Raw genomic sequence first — 21,922 nt, forward strand, 5'->3', positions numbered from 1 at the left:
TTCTCTACCTCTTCCCCTCTCCTCTGTGCTCTCTCACTTTCTCTCAAACAGAAAAAAGAAAAAAAAAAGGAAGATGGGGTGCCTGGATGGCTCAATCGGTTGAGTGTCAGACTTCGGCTCAGGGCATGATCTCACGGTCTGTGGGTTCAAGCCCCAGGTGGGACTGTACTGACAGCTCAGAGACTGGAGGCTGCCTCCAATCCTGTGTCTCCCTCACTCTCTGCCCCTCCCCCACTCTCACTTTGTCTCCCTGTGTCTCTCAAAAATAAATAAATATTAAAAAATTTTAATTTAAAAAAAAGAAGAAATTCTTAGCCAAGTGTTATGAAGTAGAGCCCAGCTATTGGTATTTTTTTCAAGGTTCTCCAAATTAGTCTAGTTTTCAAAATTGAGTTTGAGAACTCTGCCCCAAAGTGCTCAGTAACACCTTTCTAGCCTACACAAATGACCAGATGCAAACAAATGATCAGGTAAAACTTAAGTAATTTGTAGGATTATTTTCATGTAATTACTTTAGTATTAATTAATTAATTAGTTAATTAATTAATTAGTATGTAATTATTTTCATGTATTAATTTAGTATAATATACTAAATTATTTTCAAATATATATATATATATATATATATATATATATATATATACTTAGATGATTATATTTTCAGTGGTGGGAAAAACTTCAAATCAACACAAGGTAAATGATCAAATGAAAAATGAAGTTAAAATTCTATTGAGAGAAATGAAGAGAAATTCTTTACAACTGCTCAGTGTGTCTTGGATTATTCCACTGCCTTTTACTGTCTGGTAGAACAGAAACGTTAATAGCTAAACAGCAAGGAAAAGGTAAGGCTTATAATCTCCAGTGAGCACAGGATTTGCTGAATATGAGCTTGAAGTCAATTGAAGTCTTGAGATTTCAGCACATGACTAAACTAGCATTAAAAATGAATGTTTCTTTTTTCATAATGGAACAAAGTCTGTACATCACATCTAGAAATATCTGCCTTTATTTCAAACATATTTTCAATCAAAGAATTAAAGTCACTTGAATATTTACAGATAGGTAATTTGAAATCCTAGGTTTTGCAAGAAAGGAAACAGAGGTCCAAAAGACATGATTAATCTTGAGAATGCAATGTTTGTTAGTAGCTAAGCTGGGTCTGGGACCCTGATTTTCTGACTCTTTTTTTTAAATTTACATCCAAAGTAGTTAGTATATAGTGCAACAATGATTTCAGGAGTAGATTCCTTAGTGCCCCTTACCCATTTAGCCCATCCCCCCTCCCACAACCCCTCCAGCAACCCTCAGTTTGTTCTCCATGTTTATGAGTCTCTTATGTCTTGTCCCCTTCCCTGTTTTTATACTATTTTTGTTTCCCTTCCCTTATGTTTGTCTGTTTTTTCTCTTAAAGTCCTCATATGAGTGAAGTCATATGATTTTTGTCTTTCTCTGACTAATTTCACTTAGCATAATACCCTCCAGTTCCATCCACATAGTCTGAGTCATCATATGACAGTACTTTCATAGGCCAGACAATGGAAGACTATAAACAGGGCACAAGCTGATGGAAAATGGAAAATGATGTCTTCCAGATTATACATGCTATCTTTATAATGCAGTTGAGCCTGAAAATCCATCTGAATTAATAAATGAATGAGAAGTAGACAATAAATCACCAAGTGATTCCTTTACACTTTGGTTCCAAAAAAAAAAAAAAAAAGTTTATATTCTTTGAGAGACATTAGGGGACTTATCCTATTGTCATTCTGTTTCTAGACACCAAATACAAATAGAGCATCCACTTCAGAACATGGGTGATACAGATGATATGCAACCAGAACATACCTGGTCAACTATATTGGCTTTTAATGGCAATGATTGGAATGGCTATGGCTTCTGGGGACTAGTTAATGAATACAGAGTGACTGGTTAAGGCTCTTACCTTATCACTTATTAAAGGTTTTGTATGTTACTGTTAAAAAAGTTATTAAAAAGCACACAATTACAAAAATGCTCTATAAAACAAAAAATGTAATGAATAGGACAATAAAAGCAATAAGACAAAAGGTTGACACCACTGAAAGTTTAATTGTTAAATTGCAAGAATATGCTAGGCCTTGTTGAAACAAGTATGTGCTAGTAGTTAAGAATTAAAAAGGTAAGCTTTGAAATATGAAATATTTTAAGCAAAAAGGGGAAAGGAGATTGCAAGGCATTTGCATTATTTTTACAGTGTGGTTAAATAGTAATCACACTTAAATATACACAATGCTAGAATGCATTCAAGCTTTTGCTTGTCAACACTCATACCATTCATGGTTTCTGAAGATTTGTAAACCATAATAAACTGCTTTGACCCTAATAAATGACACAAATGTACTACATAAATAGAACAATCATGTGTTAGAAGGCATTTTTGTTTGTTACAAATCTAGCTCACTCTGTACATCATTTGGAAATTTATTTATACTTTATAGCCCTAAACACCTGATTGATTATTCTACAAAATGAATGGTTGTTAAACCACTCATAAAGTCAACAGAATTTATAATAATAATTTGGTATTAGTAAACCAAGTCCAAAGCTAACCAGGAATAAATGAGAAACCTCTAACTTATATCTTTAATACTACAGTATCCTATGTCATGATATAATTATGTGGCCATTAGTGTGGCACTTAGAACAGTGTAAAATACCAACTGATACTGATGAGTATTTTCAAGTGTTGAAGACGAAAGAAGCATCAGTAGTGACCCAACTGGTAAGAACTTTTGGGCTGCTGTAGTGTTATGTTTTTCCCGCTTAAACTTTCACCATGTATCTTTTGTTTTTAGACCATCAATCAGTGTGATATGAGCACTAAGTAAAACCAGACAAAATTTGTCGCTTTCAATACTCAATGGACTTTACAGTAACATGTGGTAAATATGTGCCCCATGAAATGCATCTTGATTCCAATACTCTGGTGACTTAAGGGCCTCCAGGCATCTGGTCTTCTATTCAGTTCATTAGATGGCTCATTTTTAATGCACACTTTATTTGTAAAGTTCAATTTGTTGAATTAAAATTAAATTGTAAAGTTCATTTTAATTTCATTAAAATGAAAATGAAATGATATCCATGGTAAAAATGTTGTTCATAAATATGAAATTGATGATGATGAGTGGCAACATTAAAGAAGGATTGTCTCCACGTTCCAGTGGGAATTGTAAATACTTGCTGAAACTACTCACAGAACTGGATTTTCCAGAAGGAAAGTGGAATGTTTCAACAAATTTGTGATTTCACCTGCTAATCAATCCAGCAAAGTATTAAAGATGGGATGATGTGAGAGTGACAAATTATACTTAAAATAAAACAATATTTCCCCATTATTTTCCACTTCTATTGAGCCCTTCTTTCAGATGAAACTGTGTCATTTTTAAAATGAAAAAAAATTCAGTCTAAACTATCTTGTTGGCAAGTTAGGAAATGCACCCTTGTTGCCAGCCGGCAATACAAGTCAAAAACTCAGACTTTCTCCAAGTGACATATTTCCCAAATTCTCAAACATCAACACACACTTCAAGATCCATGGTAGCATTCCAAGCAAGGTCAAGGTAGGATATTGACTGGAAGAGAAGAGGGAGGGAATTCCATCCCTCATAGAAGGAATGACACAAACAAAGGCTCAAAGATAGCAAAGTGGAAAGTATGTTTGGAAAATGGAGCGCGATTCAGTGTGCCCAATGAATAGGGCTCTTGTGGTTGGAAATAAAAATGAGAAAGCAGTTTCTGTACTGATAGTCAAAACTTCACATGTGAGACTAAGGAATTCTGAGTTTGTTTTGTGGGATACGTGAATCATTGAAGAGTTTTGAATAAAGTGAGGAAATAACTCTGAACAAAGTCAGAGCTCACATTGGCTTGAACATGTATGAAAGATCAAAGGAAAAATCTTGTGTTTTAATCTTGTCAAATGTTTGCTAAAGGTTCGAAGTACTCAATGAAGATGTAGCAAAAGCATCATCACTGGTGGGAGGATATGGCCCATCTTGACCTTTCACATTTGGAATCACAAGGTAGAAAGGGGTTTTGCAAAAGTGATGAAATTAAAAAACTATATGATTACTAGAGAACATTTTTGATTTCCAGCCTAGTATTAGTGCAAGGTTAATCCTAATATTGAACACAATTGTGTCTTTTCAGACTTGATTCTAATAGCAGACCTAATAGATGAGTTCTCAAGGCAACTTGAATATAAAACAAAGGATACACAGAGACACTTCTAAATATATTCTCTTCCTCTTCTCATATAGGAAAGTGGCATTTATGGCAGAGATAGGAGAAAGAAAAAATACCAAACATCTTTGGCTTTTGATAGTTGGGAATAAAAAGTACACATTTTAAAACAAAACAAATAAACTTCACTTTCATACAGTTTTGCATCCAAATACATTTCTTATTCAGAGACCTTAATTTTTTTTCTAAAAAAATGATATCTAATGATATATCTAATAGGTATGCTCTAAAAGCTTTAGGAAGGTAATATCCTGTGATCTCAGATTAACTGATGAACTGAGAAGAAATTCTAAAAGGAAATATGGTGACCCTATGGCATGCAAATTTGGTGATGTTGGTTTTATTTCAAATAAACTGACCACTCAAGAGAAGTAAAGCCTTTGTAGTTAATGGCCCTTCTGGGGAGGCAATGTGGTTTGGAGGTCTAAGACTTGAAATCAGTAGCCTCACATTTATTAACAAAAATTTCTTTCTTGGTCAAAGACAATGTCCTTCCTATCTTTCCAACAATGTGTTAAAAGGATCAAATATTTTATTGAATATGAAAGTGATATTTCAATTATTATATTCTTTTTTAAAAGCATTTATTCATTTTGAAAGAGAGAGAGTGTGTGTGCGCGTATGTGCACACAAACGGGGGTGGGGAGGGGAAGCAGAGAGAGAGAGAGAAAGAGAGAATCCCAAGCAGGGTCCACTCTGTTAGAGCAAAGCCCAGTGGGGGGCTGGAATCCACTAACTGTGAGATCATGATCTGAGCCAAAATCAAGAGTGGGAGACTCAACTGACTGAGACACCCAGGCACCCCTCAATTATATACTTGAGTGAAAGTTAATATTCAACAAGAATATTTTTAAAAGAAATAAAAATTTTTAGTATTATTAATAGTTTATAATAGACATATATATGTACACATAAAAGCTATTATGACTGAGTGCCTGTCATAATACATTTGTCTAAACCCATAGGATATACAACATTAAGAATGAAGCCAATGAGGGGCGCCTGGGTGGTTCAGTCAGTTAAGTGTCTGACTTCAGCTAAGGTCATGATCTCATGGTTCATGGTTTCCAGCCCCACTTTGGGCTCTGTGCTGACAGCTCAGAGCCTGGAGCCTGCTTCAGATTCTGTGTATCCCTCTCTCTGCCTCTCCCCTACTCATGCTCTCTCTCTCTCTCTTTCTCAAAAATAAATTTAAAAAGACATTAAAGAACAAAAAAAAGATGAACCCCGTGTAAACTATGAGCTTTGGATGATTATGATGTGTCAGTGTAGGCTCATCAGTTGTAACAAATGTACTCTGCTGGGGGATGTTGATAATGGGGGAGACTGTGCATGTATGTGGGTGGGCATATGAGAAATCTCTGTACCTTCCTCTCAATTTTACCATGAACCTAAAACTGCTCTAAAAAATAAAATCTTAAAGAAGAAAAAAATGAGAGGAGCTCTGCCTTATCTGATTAGTTCATATTATTAGTTCATATTTTGTGTCACTCTACTTTTTAGAAATAATTGGTAATGTTCAAACTATATTTCTTGTCCCTTAGTGCCTAGTAAACATGCCACTGCAGCCTACACTAATGTTTGTTTTACATAACGAAATGTTTTTCATAAAAAAAAGGATGATCTTATTCTTGTCAGGTCAGGTCATACCTGCAGTTTGGGGTAACATATTGTAACACGAAAGTTGATATGATAATTTTTTCCAGAAACAGCTGGAAGATCGAGGGACTCAAAAAAGTACCACATGAAATGTGTTGAAAGAAATTGAAAATTGTTAGGCTGGAAGAAAATGTAGAAACTGAATGATTTAGCTTATTCCATTTAATTTGCAGAGTGCTAGACAATGAATCACAATTTCAGGAAGGCAAAGATAAAGAATGATATTCTAAATTAGATAATGTCCCAGCTTGGAAGGCTTATGCAGTAAAGAGTTTTATAGCCACAGGTGATTTTAGCGCATGTTGAAATATTGTCGAGGAAATGTTTGTATTTAGCAGATATTTGGAGGAAAGTGAATAAGTGAATAATATAGATTTTTCAGACTTTTTAGGAATATGTTGCCGTACAGCTATGTTGCAAACTTTCAAAGTCTTTCTTTTCTCAAAATGCTCAAATTCGGCCTTCAAAGTTTTAAACACTATCAACACCAATATCTGACCCATTAGAATCTTGGCATCAGACGTTCCATCTTCATAGTCTTGAAGTTCACTTTAAAAACTTTCTATGATCTGGGGCGCCTGGGTGGCGCAGTCGGTTAAGCGTCCAACTTCGGCTCAGGTCACGATCTTGCGGTCCGTGAGTTCGAGCCCCGCGTCAGGCTCTGGGCTGACGGCTCAGAGCCTGGAGCCTGTTTCCGATTCTGTGTCTCCCTCTCTCTGCCCCTCCCCCGTTCATGCTCTGTCTCTCTCTGTCCCAAAAATAAATAAACGTTGAAAAAAAAATTAAAAAAAAAACTTTCTATGATTTGCTTTCTGCCCACGGATGCTGAAGAGTAAGCATTGTTAAAGTGTCTCCTCCCGCTGCTGTCATGGCTAAGTCATAGTCTCCTAATGAGCCTGAACAGTTACAGAAGTTCTTCATTGGAGGTTTGAACTTTGAAACAATGAATGAGAGTCTGGGGGGGCCATTTTGAGCAATGGGGAAGTCTTATGGATGATGTGGTAAAATGAGAGATCCAAACAGCAAGCGGCTCAGAGACTTTGGGTTTGTGATGCCTGTCACTGCGGAGGAGATGGATGCAGCCATGAATGCAAGGCCACAGAAGGTGGGTGGAAGAGTTGTAGAACCAAAGAGGGCTGTCTCGAGAGAAGATTCTCAAAGACCTGGTGCCCACTTAACTGTGAAAAAGACTTTTGTTGGTGGCATTAGAGAAGACACTGAAGAACATCTAAGAGATGATTTTAAAAAATATGAGAAAATTGAAGTGATTGAAATCATGACTGACTGAGGCAGTGTCAAAAAGAGAGGCTTTGCTTTTGTAACATTTGATGACCGTGACTCCATAGACAAGGCTGTCATTCAAAAATACCATACTGTGAATGGCTGCAACAGTGAAGTAAGGAGAGCTCTAGCTAAGCAAGATATGGCCAGTGCTTCATCCAGCTGAAGAGGTCAAAGCGGTTCTAGAAACTTTGATGATGGGTCATGGAGGTGTTTTTGATGTGAATGACAACTTTGGTCATGGAGGAAACTTCAGTTTTGGTGGACAAGGTGGCTTTGGTGGCAGTAGGGATGACCATAATGGATTTGGTAATGATGGAAGTAACTTTGGAGGTGGCAGAAGCCATAATAATTTTGGTAATCACAACAATCAAACTTCGAATTTTGGACCTATTGAAAGGAGGAATTTTGGAGGGATAAGCTCTGGTCCCTGTGGTGGTGGAGGCCAATATTTTGCCAAACCACGTAACCAAGGTGGCTATGGCAGTTCCAGCAGCAGCAGTAGCTATGGCAGTAGCAGAATGTTTTAATTACTGCCAGGAAACAAAGCTTAGCAGGAAAGAAGTGCCAGAGAAGTGACAGGGAAGCTACAGGTTACAACAGATCTGTGAACTCAGCCAAGCACAGTGCTGCCAGGGCCTAGCTGTTACAAAGAAGACATGTTTTAGACAATGTGTATGGGCAAAAAACTCGAGGAGTGTCACTGTGATTCATTGTATAAAAGGTTATTTCATTTTCTATTCTGTGGGAAGTGTAGAACATTCCAACAAAGGTTTTAATGTAGAATTTTTTTTTGCACCCACCCATGCTGTTGATTGCTAAGTGTGTGTGTGTGTGTGTATACACTTTTTTTTTAATGTGCTGTGTAAAGTTACTCTACTCTGAAGCCATCTTGGTAAACTATCACAACAGTGTAAGGTTAGAATTCCTTCAGGGTCATGCCAGGTTTCATTTGAAATTTATTTGCAACCTGCTTGGGCACAGAAGCCACTGTCTCCACAAACCTTGGTGTAGTTGAAGTGTCAGTTAATGTGTTGTGACTTTTACCATCAAAAAGGTCACCCAAGGAAGTCCTGGAGATTATTTGTTTATCAACATGATTGTTGGTACATCCTATGTACCAATTCGGAATTGAATTATGGTATCAGATAAAATTATAGACTGGGAAAAAATGAAAACTTTCTATGATTCATTGAATATATCATAAATTATTATCTTTACCAATTTGTACCAGCTAATTGTATCTATTTATTTACTCATGATCATGCATTTTTAAATTTTTAGCTTTTTAAATAAAGACTCCACGATTGCAGGCTGAACATAAAGAAACTTCAGAGATTCAAAACAGAGAAAAGCGTTTCTTCTACCCTTTCCACACAATAAATGAAGTGGACAATATTTCAAGCTTTGAAAATTTTGTGAATTAAATAACAAATAGTGATACTTTTTTATTAAAATTGCTTTTTAAGCTTTTACAGGCTGCTAAAATGGCTAACAATTGAAAGTAGATTCAGTTAGTTTAAATCAGTAAATTAACATTTCAACATATTATATTTGTGAATACTAGTACATTTTAATTCATGCATATAATTACTTTAATTATCATACTGAAGCTCTTAAAATCCTTACCCATACTTTTTAAAAAAGACATTATTCAGCAAAGTGCTATTACATGTTATCTCTAAGTGTTTGATTTCTAGATGTGTTTAAAGAGATTTAGTAAGAGATTTATTAAAGGTTTATAAAGTTAGGTTTGACAAATATTTTCTTTTATTTGGGGGGGGATTGCACTTAACAGAGGGAATTTTAATTTAAACTATGAAAAATGTCAATCACTGATGTTTTCTTGGGCCTAAATACCATCTCAGTACTAATAGAGAAAAAGCACACATAGTAAGTTCTTAAAAATAATAACTGTATTTGATTAGCTTCCATAATATAAAAGTAAAAATATTTATAAATATACCTAAATTAGTATATAATGCATATTAAAATTTTTTTATTAAAATAGCTTTTGGCAGCATATGTAAAATATTTTATACCATTAGGTGTTATAAAATATTTTACACTATTAGATGAATAGCTTTGATGTAGAATGTAAGATACTAATTTAATTTATATACTTTATATATATATATATATATATATAGACTACATTATTATGGATTAAATGACTAAATCATTTAATGACATGAAGCTTAATTTATTTTAAAATGGGTTGAAATACATCATATGTAGAATTTTAAAAATAACTTCTTCCTAGTCTCCATTTGATTTGTAAAAAAGGGATAAACTAAGTAATTTTAAAATGACTTATGAGAATTTTGAATTAATATTTACTGAGCTCAAACCCACACTTGAGTCAGTTTATCATTGATATTTAAGGAAAATTCAATTCCTCTAGGAAATAATCTGGCTGTAACTGCACACGGAAGAGGGGCCAGACCAGTCACCATTGTTTTGATCCCCTCATGGAAATTCTTGCCGTTTTATCTGCCTTCCTTAGTTTCTGAATCCTTGGAGAAATAAATTAGAGGTAGAAGTGGTATGAGGAATAAAAATGAGCCTAATTATTGCAGTGACAGTAGTAAAGATTTTTAAATATTAAGGATAATAGAGTACTTTATTCCTAAACCTTTTCCTCCTCAAATTTCCTCTAATAGTTCAGATTAGAAGAATTGTGGAACTTTACCAGTTTTCTTTCTTCTTTCCTACCCCTATCACAACTTTGTCATCAAATACTCTTACTCTTTTTATTATTTTGCTTTATTTCCAGTTTAGAGAAGAAGAAATACTTTGGATAAGAATCACAGTTACACTGTCATGCTTAGTAAAACCTAAATGAAATCACATCTCAAGTGCCTTATTAATCATCTGAGTTAGAAAATTTTGGACAAGTGATAATCGCAGTTCTCAGAACACGAAATCCATGTGTGTACACATACATAAGCTGTTAAATGAGAAACAGAAAGATTTGATTGTGTTTGTAATTATTCACAAGATAGACAAAAGAAATGTTTTATCAAGGAAGTTTATAGTATAAAGAAAAGTAATGTGGATTTAGGATGTCCATTCAGATCGGTAGCGATTAATGGTCACTTTAAGGCTAAAAAACAAGCATTTAAAACGAATCCCCCCTGATCACTCACATCCTGATAAACCATAGTGGAATTAGGCATTTCTATAATTTCTGGACTGCCACATTAAGTTATGTGCATGCAAAACCAGGTTGTTTAGACCTCATGTACCAACAGCCTCAGGGGACTGAAAGTAATTGCTCTATTTAGAAGGTGGAATGCAGTTTTGGGTCTTCTATTCCTACTGCATTAGGACCAGGACAGTACCAACTTTCTATAATTTAAAGCCATTATTGAAATCCTCATAGCATGAGATAATTCCTTTCACATCTTTGAAAGCCTTGATACAAAGCGGCTTATATCCCAGGATTTTCTCCACAATGACATAGTTGTTCACATAATGTGTAGCCCAGAAAATATGTTCCATTATTATCGAATGCTTATTGAGTAGCTATAATGGCCAATTTTTGGCATATATTCAATATGAGCACAGCTGAGGAGGACCATCAAATTTGATGAAAAGACAAAATCAACCTAATCTGGTGGTAGTGTAAAATGCATCATAACAGCTTCTCTCTTTAATGAAAGAGAACTTGATTATATCACACAAAGAATTTTACCAAAAAGACCTCCACTCTAATGTTATGGACTTGGGTAGAGCAGACAGACCACAGAATAGTTCTGTTAATACTATGTTATCAGATTTGAATCACATTTCAGTCAGGACTCCAATGAGAACCAGATGATATACTCAAAGAGATAATTTGAGGCGCACTCACATGGGATTCAATTGCAAATATATCAAGTTTGTAGAACAGAAGAAGCCCAGTAATACAACATAATAGCATCTAAGTTTTTACCACTCCTAGGACAAGGGAACAAGGGAAGCACAGAGTTCTTGGGTCTCTGAAGCAGATAGTTTTGTAGACTCCTCTGTGGTCTTCAGTGGAAGGACACGTTCAGCTAACTGCAAATGCTTAGTGGGAGAAGCCCAGAGCAAAAAATACCCTGACCTTCTCCCTTCCTTTAATCTCCTGCTGGCCTTTCTAAACCCAACAGAAGCCAGGGGACGTGGGTGATTTTTTTTTCTTTTTTCAACGTTTTTATTTATTTTTGGGACAGAGAGAGACAGAGCATGAACGGGGGACGGGCAGAGAGAGAGGGAGACACAGAATGGGAAACAGGCTCCAGGCTCTGAGCCATCAGCCCAGAGCCTGACGCGGGGCTCGAACTCACGGACCGCGAGATCGTGACCTGGCTGAAGTCGGACGCTTAACCGACTGCGCCACCCAGGCGCCCCTGAATTTTTTTTTTAAGTTTATTTATTTATTTTGAGAGAGATAGTGTGCAGGAGGGGCAGAGAGACAGAGGAAGAATCCCAAGCAGGATCTGCACTGTCAGTGCAGAGCCCCATACAGTGCTCAAACTCATTAACCGTGAGATCATTACCTGAGCCGAAATCAAGAGTCAGATGCTTAACTGACTGAGCCACCCAGGCACCACCCAGGTACACCTAATATGTTCCACAAAGGTGAGTCTTCTAGGGCAGCAAACAAGATGAGGCAAAGTAGAGAGAGGACATAGGAGAACACACAATAAGGAAAGTATTAAAATAAAACAGAACCCAAAAAAACCACTTTTTTTTTCAGAATGCAAAATGAAACACATTGCCTTCTAAAATTTGGAAAATAAGTAAAGTACATATTGGTGCAGACATCCCTTTTTAGCAGTTACTCCTCTCCCTGTTGAAAGTAGGAAAACAATAGCAAAAACAATAATAAGAGCAAAAGCAAAAAAAAAAAAAAGCAAATGAAAGTCTTTAAGCACACTTTAAAAGTGTAGAAATTAGGACGGTCTTTGGAGTTGGTTTGATTTTGTGACTCAAATGATGACACTTAAAGACACAATTTCTCTTTGTTTCTCTGCTTGCCCCATAGTGTCAATGTTAGCATAAAGTTGACACTTCATGGTGGTAAAATGGCTGCAACACTTCCAGGTTTCACACTTGTGTACCCCAACATGTGGAAGAAAAATGCAAAGAGAAATCTGTCCACTGCCATTTTTTTTCCACCCACAGCTTCCAGAAAATTTCCACCTATATCTATGTGGTCTGAATTGAATCACTTGAACCAATCTGTAGTTAAAGGAAGGAGACCCATATGCAGATTAGTTTGGGAAGAGGTTGTTGAAAGCCATAATACTGACAGAGAAACAAGATTTCCGTTCCTCAAACTGATGGCCAACTCAGCATCACTTCCAAGGGCATATGGCAGGACACCTAGGAATAGGCAGAATTAATGTTGTGGAGACAGTATCAATATGTAGTATTGCTCCCTTTATTCTCCACAACCCCTTTAACACATGAAGAAATAGGCCTAAACAGATTAAACAGTAACATTTCCTGATGGCATTTAGTTATTAAATAATGGGGCTGGATTTATGTTTTTAATTCTCCAGTTCAAAAGCGTACATTTTCCAACCATTAAAAATTGCTGTAAGAAGTAATTATTTGGTATATAAAGTATCCCATAGTCTTCTGAGTAAGGGTTTGTAAAATATAAAGTATGGGGATCAAAAGCATAGATAGAATGGATAATTGCAGTAAACCCACTTTAAGAAAGCATTTTTTAAATATAAGCTCTAATTAATCAATTTTATAATAGATTAAGGACTAAGGTTCACTGACATATTTTTGGAAACAAAATTTGGAACCATCAGAGCAACTCAGAGCAAGAACTACTACTGTTCAGGGGCACCTGAATGTCTCAGTCAGTTGGGTGTCCACCTCTTAATTTTGGCTCAGGTCATGATCCCAAGGCTATGGGATCAAGCCCCATGATGGGCTCCACGCTGAGCATGGAGCCTGCTTAAGATTCCGTCTCTTCCTCCCTTTGCTCCTCTCCCCTACTCGGGATCTTTCTCTCTGTAAAAAAAACAAAAAGCAAAAAACTACTACTATTCAGTTAGTAGAACATATATAAATTACAGAGAGGAAGGAGTACTTATGATGCAACTATCATTTGTATGGGTGAAATACTAAGTTTTAATATATACCTAAATATACATATATATTTTTGATCTCCTGAACTATATTGCCTAATTTATCATTATCCTAATTTTTCTCTATGTTTTTGTTTGTGCCTTTGAATGTTTATTCCTGGTAGATAGTTGTTTTATATTTAATCAAATCTACAAAATATGTAACTCTGAAGATGTTTAAATGTATCTTTTTTCTATTTATGTCCTGATATCCTGTTAGGCCAAATTAGGAATCTAAGTGCTCCTTCTTACCATCTCCTCTAAGCCTTCTGAACTAGGTAAGTATACAGTGCTAAGCAAAACACACACACACACACACACACACACACGCACACACACACCAAACAGACCAAAAAACCCCAACTCTCATTCCTTAAGGACAGTGTTACTTCTGCAAAAAGCAAAGAGATCAAAGAAAAAGTTAGAAGTAAAATGTCAGATCTTATAGTTTCAGAGACAGTTTCTCTCACACCAAGACAAATTTTATCCTTTGTAATACACTGCATGCCTCTAAATAGAGTTCAAAAAACATCATGTAGATGAAATGTTTGATTCAATATCATGTCCCCTGGGAATTAATAAGGGTTTACAACCTACTTCTAATCCCTAGACATTGGACACAATTGGGCTTACTGCTGAAGTATAAATGAATAAAATATTTGGGAAACAAGAAGCACAATGTACTAGTACAATGTTAGATCTCATTGTAGGTGCCAATTAGACTTTTTCTTTGATTTTAATTTATTTTTATATAAATTGGTACAAAGTTTTATAACATAGCAGTGTAATTCCTGTCCTTTCCAGGAGTAGAGAAAAGCAATTGGTGTTTAGATTTGAAAGTTGTGGTATTGTGGGATAAAATATAGGGAAGAAGCGTGTTGTGATGCTCCCCCAAACGCTGCTTATTATGGCCATGTTGTAGAGACAAAACACTTCTTTTATTAATATTTCACTTCCAGGAGATCCCTAATAACTATCAGAGAGGCATTTTAGCTGTCTGTTGATATACTGACACTAAATCTGGTATTATATATAGCTGGACACTACCAAGGAATCTATAAAATCATGCGATATATGGAGAATACAATTTAAACATCAGATTAATCATATATTCATATTTACTAAATGTAGAATATACACTACCTTTTGATAATTCCTTCCTGGTTAAGCAAAATATAGTATGTTCACACACATGTTCAGTTATGTGACACTACATGGGCTGGATTTATTCCCTCTTGGGATGAAAGTCTTTTTGGGCTGTTGAGATGGTTCACAGCTTCTGCCTCCTCACGAGCTCTTCATTTAGGCCAATAGTGAAGAATCTGTGGAGAACCAATGCACTCTGTGAGACAGGGATGTGGGAAGCAATGGCAGAGTCAATATCATGGCTAAATTTCTTTTAAAGCCTTTGATTTGGTTGGCAGTGCATCCCCTATGAAGTTGACATTTGTGTTGCCTTCAGAGCATGCTGAAGTTGACTTTCTTTATAAAGGCCATATTTCTGCCAAGGAACAGAGAGGGCCCCAAAGCTGTGTTGTACAGACAGCTGTGGGGAAAACACAAAGGCATTAATTAAGAATGTAAGTAAGTATGGTCTGGCTCAGAGCTTTAAAAGTAGGTGGAAATAGCTCTCTGGGGTAGCAAAATGCCAGATATATTTTGTCCTCAGGTCACTTTAGGACTCCCAGTGCCTTCTCAGAAATCTGCTGTCCTTTATTTCAGTGGGAGTATCTTTTAGCAACACACTTTTTTGTTGATGTTAAAACAAGGAACCAAAATTCCCTGACCTAAACTGGGAAGCGCGATTAGTTTAAGCCTTTTGTATTTATTTGCATAGCTAAACTGAGTTGGAGAGGCAGTAAATTAACATTTGTTAAACAACTATTGTCCCAAGTTGACAAAAGGTTAAGTATTTAATTCAGAGGAAGTGCTTGAGGAAAAGATCAGAAAATTAATAATAACTCACCCTTATTTATCCCTAGGAGATAGAACAGAAAATAATCGACAGCGGTAAATAGATGAGCTAATGAAAATTATATAAAACAATATTTATAATTTAAATAATAATTGTCTTGCCAGAATATAGTAAATTGTAATTTAGGTTTCCCCTCATTTGCCCTGGCATATATCTGTTTTTCTAAAGCCCCTCAATATATACGTATGTATCTTCATTTCCATTTGCTTTCAGAAAAGATTAACATACACAAGTTTACAGGTGTTTTATTGATTGTAATTTAGTTCAACTCCATCCTCAGGCTATAAAAGGAGGTATGATATGCTCACCAGTAAGCTGTCTTTCAATGATTTTCAGGATGGATTATTGTTAGGATTGTTTATCATAGACAAATCCACTTCAGACTTATAGCTAGGTGTTAAAGTGTATCTCAGAGGGTCAATTTTCTAAGCTTCTTTCCCAAACCAAATGTTTTAAATTCCTTCTTGCTTTAAATCTTAGCCTTTGTTTTACTTTTGTACTTGTAAACTAGGTTTCTCTCAATTGATTATAACTATTATTTAATAATTTATTTTAATTAAAAAACAACTGTAAGAAGATAAATGATCTAAACGTAAGAAAATGAAACTCCTATTTAACCTGGTCTCGTATATTTAACAGCTGTCTTTAGCAAATTAATATTGGTGAAATCATAGCAAATATATTTAACATAAATTTGAGAGACCCTGCTCTGCATGGTAAATTGTTTTGCTTGAAAATAACGTGGTATGGAAGACATTTTTTTCAATGATTTTTTTAGGAGCTTGAAACAAAAGTCAAGTTATGAGTTTGTTTATATAACATTTGGGACAGTTTTTTCAGTACATACAGAAAGATTTTCAGAGTTGAAATATTTAGGTAACGTGTTCATTCATATTCTTGTCTTTTTCTTTTGATAGCTCATTTTAATAAAGTTCACTATTTCTCAGGAAATGTTACATTTGATATGAGTTGGAGTTCTTTGTACATTACTACATTTTAAATGTTTATTTTATTTGTTTTGAGAGAAAGAGACAGAATATGAGCATGGGAAGGGGCAGAAAGAGAAGGAGAGAGAGAATCTCAAGCAGGTTCTGTGCTGTCAGCATAGAGCCTAATGCGCGGGGCTGGATCTCACCAATGATGAGATCATGACCTGAGCTGAAATCAAGAGCTGGACACTCATTCAACTGAGCCACCCAGGCACCCCTACATTACTATATTTTTAAACACTGCAATACTATAGGGGGTGCCCTGGTGTCATTTCTCATTCCAGTCCCCAGTATATCTCAAATTCTCACATATCTTCGATTGTCAAATATACATGGATGACTCACAAAGTCCTATTTTCTGCTCAGCTCTCTCTCCTAAGTTCCAGACTATAGCTTCCTAGTGGAAATGTTCACATGAATGTCTTCTAGATACATTAAATTTGTCCAGAACTAAATTGCCCTCATTCCCCCTCCTCTGTATTCCTCACTTCAGTGAATGGTATCATGTTTCACTCAGTTCTAAGACCAGGAACCTGAGAGCTATTGTTGACTTCTTCTTCTACTTTCTTGCCCTATTCTTAATTGATCATGGAGTCCTGTTGATTGTACCTCGTAGACCATCATGATTAAAATAGTCTCTTACTAGATTCCCTGGCTGCCATTTTGGCTTTCTCTAATTCACTCATTGAATGGTGCCAGTATGATCTTCTTGAAATTAAACTATGGTCATGACACTTTGTTGTCTCAATTCCCCCAGACTGCCTAAAATTACATGTATACTCACGGGATATTATGAGACCTTTCATCACTTAACCAGTGGTTTTGTCTTTACACTGTTCTCTGGGCATTACCCTTCCTTTTGTCAAACTGTAGCCATAGGGAATTCATTCAGCTCTTCAGCTGTGTCAGCTCTGTCTCACTGCAGTGTCTTTCAACAGGCAATCCCCATGTATGCCCAGAATATTTTTCACCCTCCTCTCCCTTCCTTCCCATTCACCGGCCTATGTTAAATATCTGTCTCAGTCTGTGTGTCAATTCTTCTGGAAGACTTACTATGGCCCCTCCTAACGTCTTCAGATTGAGGTAGAGCTCCCTTTAATGTGCTCCCACTGCACATTGCATTCTTCTCAATACCCATCATATTTTACTTAAACTATTTCTTCAGTTGCTTATAAATTTAATTATTATAGGTTTCTCTCACTAGATTATAATCTTCATTCAAAACTTTGTCAATCTCTTTTTAAATATTATGTCTCCTTTGCTTAGGACAATGATCACGTAGACGTGCTTAGTGAATATTTATTGACTATATGAATGGTTGAATATTGGAATAGTGAATCTTGCTGAATATAATTGATAAACAGTTTTGCTAGAAACTATTTATGTATCCTGATACTTGCTTCCTTCTCATTTCTAAACAAAGTCTAATGAATAAAATCATTCAGAAACATTACATTTAAATATAATATTTAAATAGCATCATTTTGATATTATGTTTAGAAATATATGTAGGACCTAGCTGCAAACTTATTACACAAATACTAATAGATATCTTGTTAAATTGACCAAATAACATTATTTAAGTTCATTTATAATTGAAAATCAGCTAAGTATAGTGACATATTCTTTTCTTTTTTAAAATTAGAGCATATGGTTCAGTGTCTTACATTTATCCCAAACATGATCATTTTTTTCATATCAAGTTTTATTTGGGTGGGACAGTATTACCACTTACAACATCCAAAGCAAAGAAAGAAATTAGCCAATTGGCTATTTTTCACAAACCTCCAATTATTACTCTGTTTTGCTTTTGTTAAAAACATTTTCTCTCTGATGAATTTGTTCAGCATAACAATTTTATATGGGATAATACAAGCGTATCACCTATGTTACCTATTTTCCTTTTACAGATAAAAGAACAACTTTTATTTGGGGGAGATATCCAATTCTAACTTTGAAAAGGACTAATCTCTGTTCATAAAATTAGTTCCAAGAAGACAGTGACAGCTTGAAAAATTGCTGTGGGAATTGTCTGAAAGGAATTAGTTTTGGGGAGTATAGGCATGTGTGTGTTAGAAAATTATAGACAAGTTTTCACAATTTAACATTTTGCACATGTATAACGATATTTTCACCAAAGAACTTTTTCATCTTCCCCAAGGAACTAACGCATTAATTATCAAGACCCTTATAGAATGGAACCATAAACAACCAGTATAAAATGTAACTGGCGGTATGATGATATTTATTTTTATCATGATGCTAATAAGAAAGTACATACAAAGAATAATGCAGGGTACTGTAATAATCTTGGCATTACGAAATCCCAAACTCCAATTAAACCTTCATATTTACTCTGTACTTTTATTTAAGTCATGATTTTTCTCAGAATTCTTCCTGAACACTGACCATTGGCAACACGCTGTCATAAATTTTCTAAACAACTAATTATCTTATTTATATCTATTGTATATGCCATTTATAAAGTTTATTTTTTGAAGATGATATGATCATTTAAATTGAAACCCAGGAAAATAAACAAACTATTGAAGTGAATAATGTACTTGGCTAAGTTAACAAGACACAATCAACATTTATAAAAAAAAAAAGTAAGGAATTTTTCTTTACACTAATAATAATCAACTATAAAAATAATAATAAAAATAAAAATAATAGAAAGTAAGATAACTATTACAACAATCTTTAAAGAATATAATAAAAGACATTAACATATGAGGAACTTTATCATGGTCATGAACATAAAAACATTAATTTCCTTTTGAGGGATTATGAAATAAAAAAGGGCAGACATATTTTATGAATATTAAGATATATTATAAAGCCATAGTTATTAAAAGTGTGTTATTGATCCCAAGACACTATAACAAATAGAAGAGAATAGTGAGTCTTACTTGGTATATAGCAGAAGTAACACCACAAATCTATATTAAAAAGTAGCTTTAGATTATTGCATTGAGAAAGTTGATTCACCATATGGGAAAAATTTCAGAATTTCTATATCACATATGCATACATTAACATTAAAATCTCCAACTTATTTAATATCTAACTATAAAAGGTTAAAACCAAAAAAATCTAATGGAACAAAACAGAGGGGAATATCATCATGGTTTTTAAATCCTCCAAAAGGCCATTCGGTAGGAACAAAAGGAAAGTAAATTGTCAGGTTGGCAGGGGGTATTTACAACATCAACAATTGCAAAAGATTAATAGCTGAAACATAGGAAAAAACTGCTAATCTGTTAAAAATGAAAAAAAATCAAATTAATGTAAATCCTAGCAAAGAATATGAACATCAATTTACAAGAGGGGAAACCTAAATGATAAATATGCACATGGGAAAGATATATGTCTTTTTGTTTTTTGAAAGATACACATCTTAACTAGTAGTCACAAGAGCACAAGGTAATTCAGTGAAATACCACTTTATATCCTTAATGTTGACAAGAGTTAGAAAACCAGATAACATTGAGAGTTGTAAGGATATGGGAATATATACCTATGTGAAAAATATATATAAAATGTATGATATATGTATATATATGTAAACTGTATGCAAAATACAAAATATATAAATATGAAATATATATAATATGTATATGCACATATGTAATTTAGGATATATTAGTATACATTTAGTATATATTACAGTATGTATAATATGTGTACCATCCAGCAATTCTCTTTTGGATACACAGCCCAGAAAAGTATTCACACTGGTCTCCAAAGAGACAAGAATGAGATTATTCTAAACTCAGTGGGTTTTGAAAGCAAAGAATTAGAGATAGCTTAAGTGCCACTAAGGATAATTATAGTAAATATATTGTAAATTTACAATATGCACTAATACAAAGCAGTCAAAAGAATCATGTAAATAAGAGCAACATGACTAAACATAAAGAAGAATGTTAAGGAAAAATGTGAAAGAGAATGTTATTTGTAGCGCTATACCAGTTATGAGAATTCCATTGACACAAAACATACATTATTTGTTCCAGAATAACAACTATGAAAATAAATGACAGGCAGATAAATTGTAAGAAGTGTATTAAATTTACTAAAGTTGGTGCCTTTGGGGATAAAGACAAGAAATTAGAATCAAGAGATACAAGTGAACATACAGGTTTATGTAGGAATCACTGATAAGGACATAGCAATGGGCTGAAGAACATGATGGGTGTGTCGTGTGTACTTAGGATCTTAATTAAATGAATATTAAATAGAAAACCTTTCTTTTTTTTAATTTTAGGCTATATACTGGGAATTTATTTTCTGAATGTTTCCAGTAGGAAATAAAGCAAATGACTACATTTGGGGAAAACTAAATGTAAAGATTCAATACAACCAAACCGAATAAAAACTATACCCAGCCAAATACTAATGCTTCCATGTAACAATGGTTAGTCAAGTTTCATTGACTAATACAGCTCTGATGTCAATATTAACTGACTCTTGCGAAATAACTTCTAATATTAATTACAATCATTATCAAGAATGGAAACTTTCAGTTTACAGAAAGATAACTAGAATGCACTAAATAATAAAGCTTCAAAATGTAAAAGGCAAAAGTTTACATAAATTCTAGGGAGGAACTTGCAAATATCCATGGAAGTGGGAGATGATAACACACACATCTTACAATTTTTGATAGTTCAATTAAAATTAGAGAACTTTTTAAAAGATTTGAAATATGTAAAACGCTTGATTTATTGGAGGTTATATTCTTATAAAAATATCACTTACCAAAACCAATTTAAAAAGAAATAATATGACACCTAAGCATAAGCACAGCAAAGCATGTATATATGAAAAAGTGTAACATTTTATTAAAAGACATTATAGATAATGTTTTCATAAGAAAGAAAATTCCATATCATAAAGATGTCATTTTCTCCAATGATCAATAGATTTAATCTACTTCCAATGGGATTTTTGAGGACTAATAATAATACAGCTACTCCTGAAAAAAGAAAAGTAAGAATATGTTATAAAGCTCATTGAGGCCATGTGGCATTGGCACAGGAACAGACTACCGACAGAATGAAAAAGATGTATCAGACTTAAGTTGGACATATAAGAGAGGTGACTTTGAAGGGCACTTGGGAATAAATAGATCTGTAAATAAATGAAGCTTATTTATGGTATATTATTTTAAAAATAAATGAAATGGGCTTTCTACCTCATGCCATACATCAAAATTATTTTTTAATGGACCAAAATCTTTAATGCTTATGTTAAAATGGAAAAAAATTTTAAAGGGAACAAATTATATGAAGCAGTATTTCATAGAAGAGTCAATAGAAATGATCCAGACACATAATATATTAAATTTCATTAGAAATCATGTTTTAACATTGTAACATTATTTAGCACAGACTAGTTGGGTAAAACTTAAGAAGCATGGTAATTTCCAACATAGGATCAATGGAGACTCTTATGAAATTCTGATGGGAGTTTAATTTGGTATATATATTGATAGCATCTTGAAAACATAGATCTTCCTATTATCATCCCTAGCAATTTCACTACAGAGTGTGTACAAGAGATTCTAAAGCCTGAATTAAAGAACATATACAAGAATGTCTATTGCATTATTGTTC

The 21,922-nt window shown here is 34.4% G+C and overlaps 1 long non-coding RNA gene across 7 annotated transcripts in view; it reads left to right on the forward strand.

Annotated features, from left to right (window-relative positions):
* Positions 1-21,922, forward strand: part of LOC111560488 — a 515,327-nt gene that overhangs the window by 457,380 nt on the left and 36,025 nt on the right. For 6 of the 7 annotated variants that reach the window (XR_006597958.1, XR_006597956.1, XR_006597957.1 and 3 more), the window contains exon 6: positions 13,558-13,615. The exons of the other annotated variant lie outside the window; for it this stretch is intronic. This is a non-coding gene — a long non-coding RNA (uncharacterized LOC111560488). The remainder of the gene's footprint in view (positions 1-13,557; positions 13,616-21,922) is intronic. 7 annotated transcript variants of the gene reach the window in all.

Source organism: Felis catus, chromosome B2, assembly GCF_018350175.1.
Source record: "Felis catus isolate Fca126 chromosome B2, F.catus_Fca126_mat1.0, whole genome shotgun sequence".
NCBI lineage: Eukaryota > Metazoa > Chordata > Mammalia > Carnivora > Felidae > Felis > Felis catus.